The sequence below is a fragment of the Felis catus genome, chromosome A1, assembly GCF_018350175.1.
Source record: "Felis catus isolate Fca126 chromosome A1, F.catus_Fca126_mat1.0, whole genome shotgun sequence".
NCBI classification, from domain to species: domain Eukaryota; kingdom Metazoa; phylum Chordata; class Mammalia; order Carnivora; family Felidae; genus Felis; species Felis catus.
The window spans coordinates 10237365-10259496 of NC_058368.1; the positions used below are offsets into that span (position 1 = coordinate 10237365).

General features: G+C 47.1%; 1 long non-coding RNA gene across 1 annotated transcript; it reads left to right on the forward strand.

Moving 5' to 3' along the window:
* Positions 1–97: 97 nt before the first annotated feature.
* On the forward strand, positions 98–16235 carry LOC109497276. The gene is made up of 3 exons (XR_006592873.1): positions 98–224; positions 13472–14290; positions 15990–16235. It is a non-coding gene; the product is annotated as an uncharacterized LOC109497276 (long non-coding RNA).
* The last annotated feature ends 5897 nt before the right edge of the window (positions 16236–22132 follow it).

Below are 22132 nucleotides of genomic sequence, written 5' to 3' on the forward strand. Positions count from 1 at the left end.
GAAATCACTTCTGATCTAGGCAAAGTCACCAAGTGCCTATTTCCAAGGCGGTTCTACAAATAGAACACGGGCATGACATAATGGACATTTGTCAGATTCTCCCCTCCCCCCCCCCCCATCCCCGAGCTTGTTGTTCTTGGTGTCTGAAGATGTTTTCTCTTTACATTCTCTGCTTCAGTTACGAGGACTCTGACAAGTGCCCGATTCTCTACGGCGACGATCAGGTAGGTGTGGAGGGTGGAAGGAGGGCAGGAGACACTTAATCGGAGGCCGGAAAACCGTCTGCCTTTCTCTCGGGGAGAAGCGAGGGGTGGGGGAAAGGAGGGTGGGAGCATCTCTGTCTCGAGGCCGAGACAAAACGAAGAGGAAAACAGACGAGGAGACCCAGCCGTATGTCGAATAAATAAAATACTAAGAGGTAACATATATGAAGTGCTCACTTACATGCCTGGGGTTGTCCTCAGGGCTTTGCACCAGATCCGATCAGTTCATGCTGCGGTTGCCGTTTGTGAGAATGGAGCAACTGAGGCACAAAGCGGTGGTGCAGCTTTCAAGCGTACCTGCTCCCGGCAGGTGACAGGCTGGGATTCGAACCCACTCAGTGTGAACCAAGTCTGTGCATTTAACCCCTATGCTTTACTGACTCTCGTGTAAAACAGAAGGGATGTTCCAGGTAATGGTGTGAAGAAACACCACTGGGATGGAGTAGTCGCTCTGAAAGCATCGCTGTCGGAGCGCAGGGGGACAGTGGCACATCTGGTTTGCCTCCCGTTGGGCACCGGGAATCTTGCTAATCAGGGGCCCGGAGGGAGGATGCCCTTCTGTGTGTTTTGTTTGACAATCAGAGATAGGGTTTGAACGCAGATTCCCGTGGGAGAGGAGACAGAGTGCTGTAAACACAGCTAGGTCGAAGGGTCCAGTATCCCAGGATCTTTCTGAAGAAGTGTTAGCAAGGGCCAGGGGACCACCACCAGGGCTTTAGGTCCTGAACGGAACCGAGCAAGCCGGAGAGAGGAAGCAGGCAGATGGGACCATCACGGACACCGAAATCCAAGAGCTCCCAATTTCTCATTGTGCCCAGGAGTTGCCTTACTCTCGACTATCCCCTAACGCCTTTTAATGCTGTTTTTTTCAAAACCGAGGAGCGAGTGAGAGAGCAGACGGGCCCTGGTGCGGAGACCTCCAGCCCACAGGCCCCCACGTGGCGGGAGCGGGGAATGATCTGCGCGCTGCTCACCTGTAGGGGGCGCCATTCACACGGACTAGGAGGTGAATGGTGTGCCTGGATTTATGCTGCACGGCCTCTCCCGGGCCTGACATTCCTCAAAGGGACGCGGACACCGGGACGGAGTGCAAGAGGGAAGCACCCCACCCCCATCCCCACCCCCACCCCCACCCCCGGCCGCGGGGTCAGTCGTGCCCCTGTGGTCCCGAGCCCCAGGCGCCTGGTAAATCGGGCTCCGTGGCTCTCCCTGTCTCCTTGCTGCAGTCCTGGGTGCGGTCCAGCCCCGCGCCTGTGGCGACGGTCCAGCAGAAGCCAGGAAGGCGAAGCCGGGGCCGATCCGGGCGACACTGCCTGTTCATTAGAATGCAGGTTCATTGGCAAAAATGCAAATGATTCATTTCACTTCATCCTTCTGACAGACTGTGCTGGTAGCAATAGCTGGCTGCTTCCCTACACCTGTCACTGCCGCGGCGCTGCTCACTTTGTGTAAAAGGCCTGCCACACTTCAGGTGTATATATAGCAACCAACCCGCGGCGCAGCCCGCCTGCGGGAAACTCGATCATTCACTGCCCCCTAGTGGACTAGACGCGAATGAGCCAATTCGCGGCGGTCCTTCGAGCTTCTCTGCAAATCAGAGTTGCATTTTATGGCAGGAAGAGTTTGCCGGAGTCTGTTGATTTCGTCGCTGTCGCTGCTGGTGGCTCAGGGTCTTAATTAACAGCACTCTAATAAGATAAAATGTCAGTCGTGGAGGACTCTTCGTGGAGCTATATTTGAATGTTAGAAAGCCACGACGTTTTCAAAAAATGTTTGAGTCCTCGTTTGATGTTTATTTAAAAAAAAAAATCAAATTTTCTTTAGGCTACAAAAAAGGCTTACAGTGAATGTAGCATTAAAGAGTTCGTGCTGTCATCCAGCAAAGCCATCAGTTGTACCTGAGAGAGAAGGGCGGTTATTATAAAGCGGAAGCACGGGCCTGACGTTTCACCCAACCACCCCTGGAGGTCACCTACTGAGGACCTAGCGTTGAGGACCCAGTCACACTCAGCGTAAGGGAAGCCACCTTTGCAATCTGCTGACAAAGGCAAGGGGAAGCTTGGTTCGCTAACGTCATATTACCAAGTCTCTGTTGATTATCCTTGGACTTCTTTCAATTGTTGCATCTAGCCCAGGCTTATGGCTTAAGGATCATTTGATAAGATTCATCAATGTTATTTGCATGCAGCAAGTTAAGAAACCTGTTTCTTAAAATTAATAATCTACTTTTATACCCTTTCTGAGCTGTTTCCTCATTGCAAGGACTTGAACAGCCTTGTAATTATCTCTGAGTTCAGTGACTTCATTGCTCTGAACTTTTGGCATACCTACTACTGGAATATTCGAGATACTAGAATAACTCCCTTTCCATAGCCCGGACTCTTGCCATAAAGACCTCCATTGGTATAGTCTAGGCCAACCATGCCCAAGTGCATCCTTGTGTATGGATTAGCTTCTCACTTACGCATCTAGAGTGATGTTGGTTGGAGAATGGGAAAAAAAAAAAATTGTCCCACAAAGCATTTGCTGTACTTTGTGGTACAGATGAGGAAACCGGGCTCAAACGGTTACAAAAGAAGTAGCATCTGGGTGAGACGGGCAGAGGGATAACGCTAGACCCTCCTGTAGGACAGCCTTGTTCACTTGACTCGTTTATTTCAGGCTGACTGTAGGGTCAACACGGCCCTGACGATCGGAAACTTCCAAGAGAGAAAAATGTTGGTGAGAAAGCTTTGGTGGATGGGCACAGGGCAGGACTCAAATTTTTCCACCCCGTGCAGCTCAGAAACAGCAGGAAGTGAAACGTTTCGGAGTGCTTCCTCGGCAAACTGTAGTTTTCCTCAGAATGTCACAGAAAGCGCTGCTGGTGATTCACCAGGTTAAACTTTTCCTCCTGAGTCAGAAGCAAGAGGAAGCTGCTGTCGAGGGTGGAGGCCCAGCGGCTTGGGGCGGAGGGGAGGCGGGGTGGGGAGGCTTGTTGACTAACTGGTCAGAACATTCTAGCCAGGAAACTCGAATAGCTTGCTAAGGAACACAGGGAAATGAAACCCTCACTGTGGAAACTTTCAATGCAATAATAAAAATTAAATAGGCTTGTGGTATAACTTACCAGAGAGAAATAGGTTAGTGGAGCTGCCTTCCTGTAGGTCCCCATTCCAGCCCAATGAAGTTCGATGCTTGCCTATTAAAGTTGGGCACACTGCCCATCAAGTGGCCCCATTTTACCCGACCTGCTTTACATCAGTCAGTCAACGCATGTCATAGACCCAGAGGCCCCAGGACTGAGTGGTCATCTGGTCTACCCCTTGGCCTCCCCAGCCAATATCCCTGATATCGTCTCTAAAGAAATGCTTGAGTCAGGATTGAATTAAGTGTCAGAGGCAGAGAGAAAGGGAAGCAGAGTGGGGTCATGGGGCCAAGCTAAGAATATTCTTCCGGCGGCCTTGGGAATTTTACAACCGAACCAGAAGAATCCAGATGAACCGCGTGTGAAAGGACTTTCAAGTGCACATAAAGGAAACGCACACAGAACGCGACCAATATTTCTGCTTCCTAGGCTTTGTCGCTTCGTCCTGTTAGGGTCACCTGGCTGCGTGTCCCCGGTAGGCAGGCGGGCGAGGTGAGGCTCCCAGCGGGCCATCCTTCAGCCGAGAAGCTGGCTTTTCCTGAGGCTTCGGCACGCCGGGCTGCCCCGTCCTCCCCAGCTGGTCTCCGGCCAAGCTGCCTCCCCAGCCAGGCCGAGCGGGGTTTCTGTGGGGGTTCTGAGCTGCCGGGGCTGCGGCCGCGGACGGCTGGTGCAGGGGCGATAACCTGGCCTTTCCTGCTTCAGTCTAGACAGATGCATGATTGAATAAAGGATTCATCCAAGCCCTGTGTCACATTGGCCATCTGGAAAGTAGCCAACCACTCATTTAGCAAATTGCTCTGTTTAAATGCAGCTGCTGTGTCTCAGCGTTTATGCTACCAAGACAGATCGCGTGATTCCTCTGCCTTCATTTATCTAAGCCGTTCCTCTCAATCTGCCAGGAACTTAAAAAGGCTGTTAATGCATGACAAGGCACTTGACCCACATGATTTCCAAACTGAGAAGGAGCATCCGTCTTGTGCTGGGTCGTCCTTTCCTCAAAAGCAAGGGCACCTTGTCTATGCTCCCGCTCTTAATGAAAGCTGCCTTTATTAAGAATCCCATTAGGCTCCGCAGCGCCCAGCTCTCCAACACTGTAAATATTACCCTTTAGAAACGGGTCCAGAGGCCCTGCGCGGGCAGCTGGCCGGGTGGTGGGTGCTCTAAGCGACAGTCGGGGGCTGACCTCAGACCTCAGATCTCTGGACTGAGGGTGCCGTATGGCAGCCCGGTTGCCTCTCTCCATTTGGAAAGATGGATTACAGTCGTTAGCAGATAATGTCAACAAAGCCTCCGAGATGATTTGATAAGACTCAGAAGCAAAATGATTGCAGACCAGTCACGAGCTCTCAGGGTTTTTACCTTGGTTTCCTTTATCTTTTTCCTAAAGGAAATGGTAAAAAAAACAAAACAAAAAAACAAAAAAAAAACACCCCTTTTTTCACCTTTTTTTAGGTGAAGCAGTTTATTGTAGGATGTCACTGGTCACTTTGGCCTGGTACTGATTATGATCTGTTATTTATCAGGCAAATAATCCTGATATGACCACTGGCTTCATCAACTGCTTAACTTAATTGGGGTCACGGTATCATTAAGTCTGGAAGCCAGAAGCCAGAATAAGGGAGTGTTAATTAAATTAAATATCATCTGCTCAGCCCTCAGCTAGGCCCGTTGGAAGACCAACGAAATAGTATAATAAATGATCTTTGCGGGGACCAAAAGAAACAAACACAGGAGTATTCAGCACAGTGCAATTGTGAAGGTGCGAGCTTGGGGTCCCAGCAGGCGCAAAGAAGCTGCTGAGAGGGACGAGGTACCCGCAGGAGGCGAGGGAGGGGGAATGTCCAAGAGGAAAGAGCTGATTAGCAGCTGAACATCCAGGGAGATCGAGGAAGATGAGAGACGGGGAAAATTCCATTTAATTTATTAGAAACGGAAACAGTGGTGAGAAAACTGTAAGCGGAGGAACAGGGAGACAGATTGCAGGGCTCTAAGGGGGGGGGTGCGGAGACAGAAAATGACATATTAACTGGCGAAATGTGGAGAGAGGGGAACAGCATACGGTGGCTTCTTGAAATAAGATGAGGTTCTGAACGGTACTGTAATTGCATGGAAAGTGACAGAACCCAAGGACGCGGATGTAATTCTCATTAATAGATTTTGCACTGGGAAAATATTACATAAGACCCACGTCACAGAATTTTGGGTGGATGTCACAGAAAGGCTAAAAGAACAGCACAGTGGTTGACCAGAGATTAATTCTCGAGATTTGGAGCCAGGCTGAGCAAAAAATGACATTACCTACCGCGCACTCCACATAATGCGAACCCGACGAAGACCGTAGCCGGTTCCACGGCTGAGTCTCCTGAGCTCGGAGACCGCACAAAATGTAGCGGTCTATGCTACATATACCAGGCATATACCAGTGCCTATGCTACCTAGGACCTCTGGTCCCCTAAGTATGCCATTCGACCTCTTTCTGCCTCAGTCTATATAATGAAATAATCAAAGCGCCTACCCCGCGGGATTGTCATGAGGATGGAATGAGAGAACGCGTGCCAAGCAGGTAGTGTGGCACTGGCTACTTATTGGAGATTTCCCGAGTCCCACTGTACTGGAAAATACCGTAGCAAGCTCCCATCGACAAACTAGCAGCATTTAGTGCACACCCCAGAGGGCACCTTTTGCTACTGTCCCCGCCTGCTATTGTGCCGGTGATTTCCGCTGTATCAACTGCAGTTCCAAGTACGGGTCACTATGAGACACGTCCTGGAATGACCGGGGTCCCCTGCTTGCAGTCACACACCACAGGGAGCTCCCCCTGTGACCTAGGTCCGGGCATGTGGACAGTGCGGTCTGACCGAGCTCATGTCCCATTTCAAGGTGGTGGCAGCTCCACCTGCTAAGCAGAAAGGCCCATCTGCTCTGAGAGAAACAGAAAAGCCTGGAAAACTATCTGCTCCCTTTTAACTGGAAAAAACATTGCTTGTTGTTTCTGCCAAGAGTGCACAAGCTATTAGAGGCTGGGAAATACATGGAATGTGTTGGCTTTTCTGAAGGGGATTTATTTTTCTTTTCTGTTTAAAACCGTGTTGCAGGGATGTGTGAACATTCTGTCTTTGGCTTCCGTAGGTGAACGATGAAGGTAAATATTGAAGTTTTAAATCTAATTTCAAAAGAAGGGAGTAATACATTTTTAAGCAAGGACGTAGCCTCTTTACGTAACGATTGCCATGGGGTAAAATAATAATGTTCTCAAGACAGCTTAGGGGTTGAACTAGCTTTTTCTTCTCCTCTCCCGCCCCCTGACAGACTCATTTTCCCATTCCAACCCTCCCCTGGAGTGGCTACAATACCACTATGGACCTCCAAAGTTGGGATGTTTGTTCCTTCACTCGAGAAATGTTTTCTGAGGGCATGTCCCGCCATTCTGCCTGGTTCAGGGCAGAGAGCAGGGAAACCAAAACTCATCACAGACAAAGTCACTCTGAACATGTCAACGAAACATACAATGTCCAGACCTCTGTGTCCAAGCGGCAAATTAAGGAAGGTAGTTGGGTGGACGGTCACGCAGGAGGATTTGGGGACCGCGCCTGGAAGTGCTATGGGTCATTTCTGCCCATATTCCAGAAGTCAGAAGTCGGTCACATAGTCAGCTTAATTGCAGCGGCAGCTGGGACAGGTGAACAAGTCATCAGGAGGGAAGTGCCTACAGCGAACGACGAGCCAGTCTTTACCACCAATATTGAAAAAAAAAAAAAGCACCCAAACCCAACACATCCTGGGTCTCCCGTGACATACGATCCGTGACATATGATCTGGTGGCGTGGCATCCCCATCCCTCCCGGGGAATTCCCTCTTCCTCTCCCCTCTCCCATCTACCCCTTCTTTCCATTCCTCTCTGCCCGGCCTGCTGAATCCGTGTCCCCACAGGCTCCAGGGTGGGCCATCTTCAGAACCCTGCCTTCCTCTGCATCTTGGCTTACAAACTGCACATTTGGAATGTGCCCTCCCGTCTGTCCTGGCTTGTCAAATTCCTCTCCCACCTCCAGTGTTTGGGTCCAACCCTGTGTCTTCCACAGTCTGCCTGGTCGCCGCACACAGCCCTCCTGTAATATTCATGGTCTGCACCGCCCCTGGGGCTTTCTCACTCACCACCTGGTGGTGAGGCTTTACAGCGATGCCTCGTCTTTCAGTAGAATGGATGCTGTTAGGGAGGACAGCACCTGTCACCTAGAGGCGGTAGCTGGGGAAGGAGACTGAGGTCATGGCGATGCCGGCCCGCAGCTCTGTCCGTGTGCTCCCTGCAGTGTGGCTGTCGCCAGATGCTTACCTCGGCTCCCATGTCCTCACTCATAACCTGAAGACGGCAATACCTACCCCCCCGCCCCACTTCCCTCCCAGAGGGGCTTTGAGATCTGAATGAGGTGATTCATGTGTATCCAGAAGGAGGACAAGGAAGATCATTCACCGGGCTCATCTGACTGAGAGGCAACATAGGAGGGTGCCCTGGGGACGGGGCTCAGGTGGTGTCTCAGCACCTGCCAAGGGGCAGACAAAGCCCTCGTGTGTCAGCTGGGTAAAGAGGTGAAGGAGTGGCCACCTGTGGTGCTTCTTGGAAACCGGAGAAGTTTTATCTAAAGTGAACGGGAGGGCGGGGGGCACCTGGGTGGCTCAGTCGGTCCAGTGTCTGACTCTTGATTTTGGCTCAGGTCACGATCTCACAGTTTTGGGAGTTCCAGCCCCACATTGGACTCTTTGCTGACAGTGCGGAGCCTGCCTGGGATTCTTTCTCTCTCCCTCTCTCTCTGCTGCTGCTGCTCTCTCTCTCTCTCTCTCAACATAAATAAATAAATACATAAACATTAAAAAAATAAAGTAACTAGGAAGGGCACACCAGGAATGAACACCACCAGCTTTTGGCTTTGAAGTTAGGGAAATACCTTTCTTCAGACAAAAGATAGAGCCGGCCAGAACCACCCCGTGTGGCACCTGACAGCTTTACTTAAAGACCATTTAACGCCCCTCGTGATAAGCACAGGAGTCCTGCTCAGGACCTCTAGGTAAATACGTCCGTCCACCTGCCTCCTTGCGGGCGTTTGCTCTTGCTTGGGCCCTCCGGGTTCCCTCCCAGAACGTTGGCCACCATAGCTGGCGTGACCCCAGGAGCGCCTTGGCAGGCTCCCTGAAGGAGGGCCCGGTGAGTCCCAGGCTAACGGGGCGTCTCTGGATCCGGGCCCTGCAGGAGCTCCAGCAGGAGTGTGGCCGCCTTCCGCTCTGCTTTCCCCATCTGTCAACCGGGGAGCGGACACAAGCCGCATCGTGGAGATGCCGAAAGGACTTGATTGCTAAGGCCGAACACCAACCCTACACACGCGAAACCTAAATACCCCTTTGCCAACCACGGCCTCTTGACGAGGAGACGCGGGATTCCTCCGAACGGTTGTGGCTCCGGTTAATCGGCAGCTGGCTGGATAAAGCAAAAAGCACCATCTCTGTAGGACATCTCATTTTAGGCGGAACCCGTGATTCCCTTTTGAAAAAAAAAATTTTTTTTTCAATGTTTATTTATTTTTGGGACAGAGAGAGACAGAGCATGAACGGGGGAGGGGCAGAGAGAGAGGGAGACACAGAATTGGAAACAGGCTCCAGGCTCTGAGCCATCAGCCCAGAGCCCGACGCGGGGCTTGAACCCGCGGACCGCGAGATCGTGACCTGGTTGAAGTCGGACGCTTAACCGACTGCGCCACCCAGGCGCCCCCTGTGATTCCCTTTTGGAGAAAAGTGGATTGAAATCCAGCGGCCCGTGCTCCTTGACATGTTTGGGAGCTGGCTGGAGGGACGGGTGCCGGACGTGCCCCTTCTTCTGTCTCTCCGGGCGGTACCCCAGATGACAGGTTGTGCTTGCCCCGGCAGAGGCAGCCCCAGGTGCGTTGGTGGGTGTCCCGGGGAACGGGGTGAGGAACGCACGGCTGTGTCCACCCCACGGGACAGAGTAGGAACTCGCACCTGCTCCTCGCAGAAGAGGTGGCCCCCGAGTCGGCTTGCGGCCTCAGTGACCGGCAGCGTGCAGCAGAGTCGTGAGCAAATCACCGCTGGTGACCGGGGGACCCCAAGGACAGAGCAGCCTGCTGCGGGAAACTGGGCCTGTCACAGTCACACTCTGGGGACCACGAGGCACTAAGGCAAGGCAATGGTTTGTGCTTCTGTGGGAGGTTTTTGAGGCCGTTTTCCTTCGTGTACTGCATCTCCACAGACACACCTACTCACGGAGAAAGGCGCACAGGTCTGCGGGCACCCCCACAGCCAGCCACACCCCCCCCCAGAAACTTGCTTGCAACCCCCCCACAAATATCCCCAAAAGCAGGTGTAGACTCTTTGCAAGCTCACCCACAAAGGCCCCTACGTGCTCCCGAGTGGAATACCCTCCATACCCACAGTCACCCCCATAGACGCCGCATAGATGCTCTGCGGTCACGCCCCACAACCCCCTCCCCACACCCCACTGCCACCACATCGACGCTTTTACTAACACCCCCGATGTCCTCCACGAACATCTCAAAACATACCCTCCAAACTTTTGCAGACACCCCTCCACCTATCTTCCACACGTTTCCTTTGACGACACTTGCCCAACTTGCCCAAATGCATCTAACTTCACCCCACAATCTCCTGGCACAGACACTCGCAGATAGCCCTGCAAAACAGCACGCATTACCCTCTGACACCCACACAGGCACAGCCCGGTCACCCCCAAACACCATCTGCAGATTCAGAGGGACGGCACACAGTCGTGACCCCACATCGATCCCCTGTGCAGTCACACACAAGGATCCTGTGCACACACGCAGATCTTGTACGGACACACACACGCACCGTCGCCCTGCACAGGTCCTTGTGCATGCACGGAGCTGGACACAGGCCAGGCATGCAAAGAGGTCCACCCTCTCCCTGCACAGGCAACGCCACCCCAGCAGACAGACACACAGACACCTTAGCTTCGCTTCTTCAGTTTGTTATTTCGGACGGTCTTCTAGCTAGAGCCGTGTAAATCAAAGGTCTATATTGCAAACAACTGGGAATATGGTGCAGTAGTCTCTGGTCGCGGTGGGTGGGTGGGGGGGGGTTGGAACAGAACAGCGATCCAACGAGATCACGTGGTACGTTTCTCCATCGCCCTGGCCGGATGGTGAGAAAGCCAGGGAGGGGAACAGACATCTCATCATGCCCATGAAGGGTGCTGACCGAGCACAGCTGGAAGACCGAGGTGTGGTTTCTGGGACATGCCGGGTTCATGTGTCTCCCTATAGCCTTGTCAGGAACATAAAGTCGGCTCTGACTCCTTTCATGCAGGAGGTTGTTGATCTCCTCTAGGAGACAGTTCCCTGCCCCGCCGCGGCTGGTTTTCCTTACAATACAAAAGAAAAAAAGAAGAGGTAATGTTCCACAAAGCCCTCAAATTCTCTTGGTGCTTCCAAAGAGGGTTATAAGAGTATGGTGGCTGTTCGAAGGAGGAGGGGCAAGACACGAAGATCACAAAGAAAACCAGGAGGACGGATAAAGGGATTCGAATGCAAGAAATAGCCCAGACCAGCTGGTGGCCATCTGGGAGCTATGAAGAAAGGGAAGAACAAAGTTGTTGAGTTTCTAGCAAGTGGATACAGTTTTATCATGAGACGAGGTTACTGCTTTGAGGAACTGGAGAGAAGCCAGAGCCTTGCCAGCCATTAAAAACAACAACAACAACAACAACAACAAACAAAAAAACCCCAATCTAATGGTTTCCCTGAGGATTGGATTACAGTGAGTTTGCTCCTGTCTCAAAGAAACTAGTTAAGGGCATGATCATTTCCAGGAAAGTTAGAGGGCGTCTGAGGGTGTAGGGAAATCGAGACTTAGTCTCTGGATGTCAGGGTGAAAATGGACACTGGGGAAATGGGAAAGATACTTGATTGTGCCTTATACCGAGGTTGTCTTTAAAGCCTCAGGTAAGCCCCTGGGGAGGGCCACTGGCCATAGCGTGAGCAGTAAGTTATTACAATCGGTTATTTTGATTTTGTTAAACATTGAGGGTAAATTGTATGTGTTTGCATTGGGCCTGTGCACAGAGGAGAGAAAACGTAAAACCCGTAAGTACGCCATAATATGTAGAGAGAGTATGTATCCACTCACCTGCCCCACAGGAACTGAAGGATGGCATGTCTGAAACTTGGCTCACCAAAAGTTAGCGTCTCTTTTCTCTTCCCGCTGCCTCCAGGAATGGGGCCACTATCTCCAGGTGCCCTCTCCAGGCCAGACATCCCAGCCACTCAGCCCCACATCCAAATAATTGGTCCCCTTAGTGACCAATTCTCTCTCTTTAGTAAGTCTAACCTGTGCCCTCCTTTCTCTCCCCTCAGTCACTTCCCGCCTCCCGCCTATCATTACCATCACAGCAACAAATTCCTCCCCAGCCTCCAATATCAAATCCCTGCAGATCATTTTCCAAATTTTTCTTGGGTATTTGTTTGTTTGTTTGTGGGGTTTGGGTTTTTTTTTGGTTGTTTGTTTTTTGTTTTGGTAAAACATCAAATCTATTCTTCCGCACATCCAACGAGCATTTATTGAGTATCTACTATGTGCCAGTCTTTTATCCTAGTTGCCTGGGACACAACGATGAACCCAACAAAGAGGTCTTTATTTAGTCAGAATCTAGTGGGAGAAGAAAAACAGTGAACATAATAAATTATATGATATCTTTGAAGGTGATAAGTGCTGTGGAAAGAGTAAAAACAGAGCAGGGCACAGGGTATCGACAGGGTAGAGTGTGTGTGTGGGTAGGGGTTAAAGTAGGGTAGCCGGGATAGTCCTCATTGGAAGGTTGGTGTTTGCTCAAAGGAGGTGAGGAAGTTAGCAGCAATGATATTGGCGAGGAAGAATGTTCCTTGAAGACAGGACACCCAGAGGAGTGCCCTAAAGTAGCACAGCAAGTGTGCTGGTGTGGTTTGAACAGGTGCAGGGTGAGATTGGGAGGCATCAGGTCGGAATGGAGGGAAGTCACATGGGGCCTCATAGCAGGATTGAGCTGTTGTGGGGTTTTAAGCAGTGGGAGACATGCTCTGACTTCTACGTTGAAGTGATGTTCTAGTTCATAGTTCACTATGTTCTAGTTCATAGTTTACTATGTTCTAGTTCATAGTTCACTATGTTCTAGTGATGATGGTGACTCAGACCATGGGGAAGCAGAGGAGACAAGTTGGTGATGTCTCTATTCTGCAGAAAAGCCTTCAATGACTTCCCTTAGCCTTCAGATAAAATCCGAGCTCTTCAGTATGGCCCACAAAACACGTCAGGATTGGGGCCCTGCTTATTTGTTCAGATTCATCTCTTCCTGGTGTTTTCACCCCCACCCCACCCCCCGAAACGGCCCCCATAGTCTAAAGCAGGTGGGCTTTTAACAAGTATCCTCTTTTCTCATGGTCCCATGAGACTGTGTAGCTGACTCCCTCGGCCTTCACTAAGCCTCTTGTCCTCAGGAAGCCTTTCCTCCCCATACCATGCATCCCAAAGCAGACCATACATACTTCAGTGGTTGGGATCATAGTTCTGAGACAGAAAGTTCTGTCCACAATCTGTCTCTCTCACTACACTGGGAACTCCTAAACGGTAGGAATAGAGCTCTTATTTGAGTCCTTAGTAGATATTAAATGGTTGGACAGGTGATGGATAGATGTTGGATGGGTGGATGGATGGATGGATGGATGGTTGCTGGATCTTCATCAGATCTTTAATTCAAGGGATTTTATTTTTAGTTTAAAATTAGTTAATCATTAGAAAATGCTTAAAAATAACTATAAGACATTAATGTCTTCATTGTTGAAGCGATGGTTGAAGGAGCGTGCTCGGGTAACCACTCGTGAGCACGTGTACTCATCAACTGCACATGACAACTGTTTTGCTCGAGAGTTGAATACAAAGGGAATTTTGATTAACGACCTCTTATTTGCCCATTGACCAAATAGAATTTCAGTCGTGCTTTATTTTCTTGACACACTGTTCAATTAGCAGTGGTTCACGCTATAACTTTATGTTCCTTAACCTTCAGCTTTCCCTACCAGCCTCTGTCAGCTATATCATTCAACTGAAATGATTGATTTATGTTTGGGAAAATACCGAGGAGAACCTGACGGTGACTAGAGACATATGTCTCATCACCTGTAACCTTTGGAGAACAGAACCAGAAGAAGCAAACTCTCCTTTCTTCACCAAGGCCATCCCTCCACGAAAGTATACTGTAAGCTGTATGGAAAATGAAACAAAAACACTAGCACATTTGCTCAGATTTGGACATTTGAACATTACTCCAAGCGGAATAACTGTAATGGAATCAGAGGTTTAAATGATAGATTTGAAGGATTCTGAGTGAGGTCTCAGATAGACAAGTTACCTAATTTGTGACCAAGCCAGTGGAACTAGAAACCTCTCTGCCACATCCCTGAGAAGTAGGCATTCCAAATCGGCTTGGCCCTTCTGGGAACAGGGAGCTTCTGTCTCAAGGCAGCCCCTGAAAATGCGGATTATTATTATTTTTTTTTAATTTTTAATGTTCATTTTTGCTCATGAACTGTAAGATTATGACCTGAGCCGAAGTCAGACGCTTAACTGACTGAGACACCCGGGCACCCCATGGATTATTTCTAAATATCCAAAAGCAAGCCCTACATGACTCCAAATGGACTCTCCGTACTTCCAGGAAACAGGATAATTTGAACACATGCCTCTACTTTTATTCCCACCTACACGAAACTCATCTGAACAACAGGGAGAGGATTTTTTTTTCCCCTCTGAAGGCATAGAATGAAGGATTGGATGAATAGAAACAGTAGCAGCAAAACACGGAATTTGGAAAACAGAAAAACACATGGTAAGTTACTTAGGAAACCCCCCAAAACTAAATCCTTAGGTCAGCTGTGGGAAAAGCAAAGAGCCAAAAAACCATTTCACAAGGCGGAACCCACTCCCCCAGGGGCCCCCGAATTGGCAACACTTCCCCCTAGGTCACTGATGCCATATTTTCTCCTTTTAGGCAGGAAATAACAATCAGATGTCATTAGTATCTTTGGAGAAACAAGATGAAATTCATTAAATAAGAAGGAATCATTATAGAGGAAAACTGAAGGAATAAAAAGTTCTTGGAATTTAAAACTGTGCTCATTATTTTTTACCTCGATAGAATGGTCAGAAGATAATATTCTCCCAAAACATAGGACAAACAGACAAAAAATGTGAAATAAAAGAGGAAACATAATAAAACCATAAGACCAATCCAGAAGTATAATATCCAAATATTGGGCCCAGAAAAAAAGGGAAAAGAAAGTGGAGAAAATACTCAAGCAAATAGTTTGAAAACACTTCCCAAACCATTAAGAGCAAAGAGAAGATTCTAGTGGTGTCCAGAGGAGGAAAAAGTCAGTTCGTTATGCATAGGATTAGTACTTACGGTGGATTTGGACTTTACCACAGCAGTACTGAAAGCCAGAAGGTAATGGAAAATCCATTCAAAAGTCTAAAGGAGGGACACCTGGGCTGGGTCAGTCAGTAGAGCAAGGGACTCTTGATCTCAGGATTGTAAGTTCCAGCCGCATGTTGGATGTGGAGATTACTTAAAAATACAATCTTAAAAACAAAATCTGTTAGAACATTATCTCCAGTGTTGAAGTCTATAATGAGACAAACTATTACTGCAATGTAGGAGTAGAACAAAGTCATTTTCAAAGATGCAAAGTTTCAGAATGTGCTTCCCATATACGTATGCTTCTCAGAATAATGTGGAAGGATTTTCTTTTTTTTTTTTAATTTTTTTTTAGTGTTTATTTCTGAGACAGAGACAGAGCATGAGTGGGGGAGGGGCAGAGAGCGAGGGAGACACAGAATCAGAAGCAGGCTCCAGGCTCTGAGCTGTCAGCACAGAGCCCAATGCAAGGCTCGAACTCACAAACCGTGAGATCATGACCTGAGCCGAAGTCGGTCGCTCAACTGACTGAGCCACCCAGGCGCCCCAGGATTTTCTCTATAAAATGAGGGAGAAAACTGAAAAGTGGAAGAAACAAGATACAGCAAACAAGAGATAGGAAGAAGAAGATCCAATGCCATCCCCCCACCCCCCAGGACGACAGTAAAAAGAGGGCCCAAGATGACAGCTGTGGACCAAGCTTCGGGCAGCCGGAGTGACTCAGAAGATGAAGCCAATGAAACGAAAGCTGAAGGTCTTGAGAGGAGACTGAGATGTTGGGTAAAGAATGCTAAGTAGTCAGACATCCAAGCAAATGAAAGTAGAGAGTCAAGAGATAACATCCCAGCCTGAGAAACCAAGAAGCAAGGTAGGCATGTTATTTAGAGACCTCAAATAGACACCAAAGTAATCATCTAAAAAGGAGGGAATGTGGAGACCCTTGGGGCCGGAAATGGGGAAAGGCGTCGAGTTTCTCAAATTTGCACAACGATTTCACTCTTTAAGCAAGTGCGTATAGCTTAGATAAAAATAAAAAATGCTTTTTAAAGGAGAAGAGAAACAAAACATAAGTCCCCCCGAAATGCATGACTCTTATCTTCTTTTCTCCCAGGTAAACATTTCTAGTTTTCTTAGCTGTCCTTCATATGACTTCATTTCAAGATGCCTTGTCATGAAGCCTCTCTTCTAGGCAATGTCTGGAGTACATGGGACTGGACACCACAAGGCACCAGATGGCCCACCAGGGCTTTACCTGCTGGCATATTACCTCCCACATTCAAGCCATGTATTTATTCCTCATTCTTTTCTTATAAATTGATGCTTTGAACCTACATCCAGAGCTTTCCTTCTTGCTAAATTTCACGTTATTGATTTTTGGCATCCTTAATCTGTTTGGTTAAAATGATTTTAAATGCTGTCATTGACATCCAGTGGATCCACTCTTTCCCTCAGCTGTGTGCGGTCAACACATTTCACAGTGCTACACATAGTGTATTCATGCAGGTCCTAGAGGAGACTGCTGAACAGGGCACAGTGAGAACACAGTCCTGTGGCATGTCACTAAAACCATCCCTCAGGGTGGGATTCACCTGGTACTATGCATTTTGCCTTGACTAGAGGCATTCACTCATTGCTCGAAAGCCACAATGCAAGGACACCTTTGGGAGAGGAGTGGAAACTGAACAGTGCTGGCAGTAACAATTCCAGGAACTTTTGTTTCCCTAGAGTCACAGCAAGACGAGTCACGGTATTCTTCAGTTGCATCTGGGTGAAAAAGAATAAATCTGTTGGAGCTTTGCCCTGTAATGGATAAGCACTCTTGTCCCCCCTCCTCGTCCCCCTCAACATACACAGTGAAACAATTTCTCAGTGTTATCTGCTGGGAACCAGAGTCCCAGGTGATACTGGCCTTCCACAGCCATTGAGGTGGGATGTCCAGAAGCCCTGCTCTTCTGAAATGTGGGAAGGGGCTCTCATGGGCCACCGTGGAGAGTCCCACACTCCTTCTTAAGGGGTCTTGAGTCGGGAGGGGGGAGACTTGAGGTTCTAGTTGCATTGACAGACTCCTCCAATCTATGCTTCCTTGGAGATTCGCAGTGGTGCTTAAATACTGTTAGTTAGGTTTTTTGTTGTTGTTGTTTTTGACAAGCTGAAAGATAAAGTTCAAGGTGAACAATTGGCTGCTGATACAAACATTGCTGAACTCATCAAGCTAGCAGTGTGGAGAACAGTTCCTCAGATGTAATGAAACCAATTTCAGAATAGATGAAAAACTGATACAAGAAAGACACCTTGTCTTTAAGTCTCTCCTCTAGAAACCTTCAAACAAGAAGAGCTTTTGTCATAAATACCCCAGGAAATTTATCTACTTTATGCAGACATTAAAAAAAGATTATGGTGGACATTAAAAAAAAAGATTATGAACCTTGTCTGAATTAAAAAAATATATTGATGGATCATACAGAAACTATTATCAGAATGAAATGTAACTTACAATCAAGTCCTTATTCCTTATTTTAGAGACTTTCTCCCCATCAGTTAATTCAGCACAAGCGACTGAATCCATGTTTCCCAGCAGAACTTAAAGATTTTCTTTTAGAGTTTTATATCTTGAGATATGAATGCATGTTTCAAATGAGTTACCTTCAAGTACTGAGCACCATCACCATCTCCTGAAACTCACTAAATCTCTAAACTTGGCCAGTCTTTCTCTTCTGCCCCATTTCTGTCATGAAAATTCCTTCCAAGAAATTAAATGTATCCAGAGGAAAGTAACAGAGATGGTGAATGGTATTATGAAGGAGAGGTTAATGGAACAAGGTCAGCAAAATTTTTATTCAAGAGAAATTTAAGCAAGAGATTAATTGACAGAAAGAGCAAGTTGAGGGATTCTCAAAGTACCATAAAAGAAGGTGCAGACTGAGGAGATGTACTCGTTATTTGCTCTATTGTTGGAGAAGAGACGCTTTATAAAGTAACAATATCAGACGTTTTAAACTACTTCTTGAAAATTGCTTTTTAAAGAAAGATGTTCCATTTAACCAGTGAGATCAGATTCATTGGGGTATTGTTATGGAAGCCACGTCGATTTAGACCATAAAATAAATCTTAAAAGGACAATGCCACAGGTAAAATGGAGGTCGTCCGGTAGTCAGCATTGGTTTCTGAGGTGTCCTAATCTGAAAGCAGAAACAAGACAAATACTAGGCTTTGAGTTCTGAAGTTTGGGAATTGAGATCTTTTCAGTCTATAACTTCCCCTTCTCTTTGGTTCAGGTGGGTAGGGGAGGAGGGGGCCTGGGTGGAAAATTTGAGAAAATTCAGCAGTAAAGAGTTTCATCGGGCAAAGGTGGCTGGAAAGGCAAGTCCAAGAGATGAGGTAACCTGACAGGAAATTCATTTGGAGAGAAAGTGAGTCTTCCCATAGACTCTCACTCACCCCTCTACGATGTGAGACAATACAGCAAGGGTTACAACCAAACTGAGAGGGAGTGCTGAGTGATTACCAGTTGAGAAGGTCGCTTATCAGTCTGATAGGACCACTGTTCACAGAAGCGTCTCAAGAAATAAATTTTGAGTGGATTGAAGCATGAAAAATTAGTACTTCAGAGTAGTCAAAAGCAAATGAGCAATGTAAGTGGAAAAAATATACATTGCCATGCCAGCAGTTGAGAAGTACAGAGTAAGGATCAGTTAGAAGATAAAAAGTAAAATCACGAGTCCAGAGTAAGAGAACTTTATTATGATATAAGTCACCAAATGAAACACAATGATTATGGGAAAAAATCCAACATTGGGACTGCTCGGGACTGCTTTTGAGGAAGCCAGCGCATTTCTATGGTTGCTGGAGGTACGGAGAAAAATGGCCTACTCACAGCCTGCCGCGATACATCGACCACCATTCCAGGTTCTAGCTAACTCGGGTTATTTTCAAGGTCATCTCAAAGGATCGCCTGCAGCTCGAAAACAAGCCATAATCCTGTGACAAGTTGCACTACCTGAGCATCAGTTGCAGACGATTGTGTACAGTTGGTCTGTCCACTAAGAATGCTTTGAGTTGTAATCCGGGCTCCTTGGGTTTGAGTCCCGGCTCTTCTATTTACAGATTTTGGCAGTTTATCTAATCCCGTGCCTCACATTCCTCATCTTTAAAAAGGGAATAATAACAGTGCCTGTCTTATAGGTTTATGCTGAGGAGTAAACGGGTTAATACGTACACCGTGCTTACAACAGTGCCTGACACATAGGAAAAAGCTAAACGTTTGCTATTTTTAAATGACAGAAAAATGACCAGCAAAGGATAGAAGAGTTCATCTTTCTTTCATTAACAAGAACGTCAGGATATAGGTGTTTGCTGTGCTGGTTTAGCTGATCAATGGCTTCATGAAGAGCCTTCAACCTCTATTATGTCACTTGGCTATCTTTTAGCACATTGGCTTTTTATCCTTCAGCCTATGGCCTCATGGTCCCACAGTGGCTGCCATAGCTTTAGACATCATTTCACATACTGACTGTGTTTAAAAATCAGAAATAATGCCAGCCAGGGAAGAGGAAAAGTGAGAAAGAAAAATGAGAGAGAGAGAGAGAGAGAGGGAGAGAGAGGGAGGGAGACTGCTTCACACTATTTTCACATTTTTGGAAGAAGCAAAATATTTTTCCCAGAGCCCTTCGCTGATTTTACCTTATCCAATTGGCCAGAAATGAGTCACATGACCGCTCTGAAATCAAGGGATCTGTGCCTTGCTTTTGTTGGCAGGGAACAAGTAGGGGAGTACCTGTTGGACAGACACGGGTCCTCCACAAGGAATCATTCTTTTGTTTCGTTCCTAGCGCTTTGTTCCTGTTTCAGCCATGGAAGGACAATCTATCTCCCAGAGCGTTCATGTGAATTACTCAATAATTAAAGAGGGTTTATAACATGGTCACTGATGCCATCTCTAAGTTCTTCCCATTTGACTTCGTACACGATGCCTATAAACAAGGCCCGCTTCTTTGTAAGACTGACTTCAAAAACCCACTGTCTTTTTCTGAAAGGCTGCTCAAACCCCAGCTGGGACACACAGGATACTCAATACTGGTTGAGTCCTTGTTCTCTACTGGGCTTCCTGGGGCTCTAAAAGCCTTCTGGTTGTACACATCTGAGTAAGAAAATAAAGGCAGGACATGGCAAGCCTATCCTGGAGTCCAGGAAAGGGAGTGATCAGATGGTCTAGCTTAATCAGAGAGGGTCCCGTGGAGGATTTAGTGAGGTCTCAGAGGATGGGAGGGGATTCCTGGCCAGAAGAATAATCTGAGAAAAGGTTCCTGGTTGGAATGAGCAGGATGTGGGAGGGACATTCGTTCTTATCCCTTTGAGATTTTTATAGCTTTTTCCTTAGAACTTGGAAGAAACTGCCCAAAATTGAAAACATGCCAAACATTAGCATTAAAAATGCTGTGGCCTCTCCAAATGTGAACTATATCTGCTGGAAAGTGCATGGAGACTGGATTACTCAGGTAAAACTAAGAAGGAAGGAAGGAAGGAATGAAGGAAGGAAGGAAGGAATGAAGGAAGGAAGGAAGGAAGGAAGGAAGGAAGGAAGGAAGGAAGGAAGGAAAGGAGAAAGAGGGAAAGAAAGAAAGAAAGAAAGAAAGAAAGAAAGAAAGAAAGAAAGAAAGAAAGAAAGAAAGAAAGAAAAGAAGGAAGGAAGGAGGAAGGGAGGGAGGGAGAGAAAAGTAAGGGAAAAGAAAAAGAAATGTTTAAGTAAAAGTAAATAGGAATTTGACAACCTGACGTCTCTCTCCAGATGTATCAGCCAATCAAATATATATATATTCTTTAATGAGTGACCACTGTTCCCAAGATAACTTTATTAGCCTAGTTGAAAACAAATAAAAATGCTGCATGAAATACCAAGAATGGTACAAAGAATGATAAACATCTGGTTTCTAGAAGCTAGAGAAATTGATTGATTTGAACTTCCTGGTATACTTGTGTTGGGGGGCTCCCATCTGACTGTCCTTTGGGTCTAAAGACAGTTGGTGTGTTTTCCTTTCTCTTGTAGGAATGAGAGCCAACTCAAATGACCCTAGTGTCTTAGGACCAATAATATGACTTTGAACATGAGAGTCCTTTCCCTGACATTTCTACTGGCTCTGAGAAGCTAAATTAGTATTTCTTAAGCGCATAAACAAACAAGACATTGTTCTTTATGTTGAGGCAGATCAGAAACCAAATACCGATTGGACACGCTGTCCTCCTGAGTAGAGAGAGAGAGAGCAGGGGTTTTTCAGAGAACTGTTAGGGGAGCATAGACTCCTGGAAACATCTCTTGTGTCCTCCTAACACATCAGGCTTACAATAGGTGGGGAAGATTCTTAATAAAGAAGACCTATGCAAGACAAGAAAGTCGGGAAATATTATTGGGCAAAAGGAAATAATAGGAAAACAGCCAAACTTATTTGCTAAGTAAAAAAGGAAAATTCAACGGGAAGGAAAATTGGACCAGGAAAATAGCATTTGTCTGAAAGATTAAGACCAACAAAATTTCAAACACAAAGAGAAGCAAACAAAATACCCATTCTGGAGAAGAAAGATAAGGTGAATTAAGTAAGAATACAAAAAGAAAACAATCCAACTTAACAAGCACAGGCAAATTTGCCATATGTAATACCGGTATGTTTCTCGAAGGTGATTGGGACAAGATCCTTCTTTTCTTCAACTTTTACATTTTAACGTGCATTCTAATTACACTTAACTTTTTACATTTTAAACGTACAGTTAATGATTGTTAAGTTTACTGAATTGTGCAGCTATCACCATAATGCGGTTTAAGAGCATTTCCATCACCCCAATAAGATCTCTGTGCCAGGCAACCGCTAATCTACTTCCTGTCTCTGTTGATTTGCCTTTTCTGGCCATGCCATGTAAATGAAATCATACACTGTGCGGCCTGTTGTGCCCGGCTTCTGCCACTTTGCAAAGTGGAGCCACGCTTGGAGGGTGGACGTTTTGTCCCACTGAATGATCAGCCCCTATCGCCTTGGAAGGCAGTAGGAACCAAAACCAACAACATCCAGAACTAGTCCCATCCAAGAGATGACCACACGTGGAGGGGGTGGGGCGGAGTGGGGAGAAAATAAAGCCGGGCATTGGCATTGGCATTGGCCTTGGCAGCATAGAAAGGGAGCTAACAGAGAGGAGCTGTATGAGGGAGAATTCCCCAGGGGTCTGCTCTCCTTTTCTCCTCCCACCACCTCGGGGGGTGTGTTCATG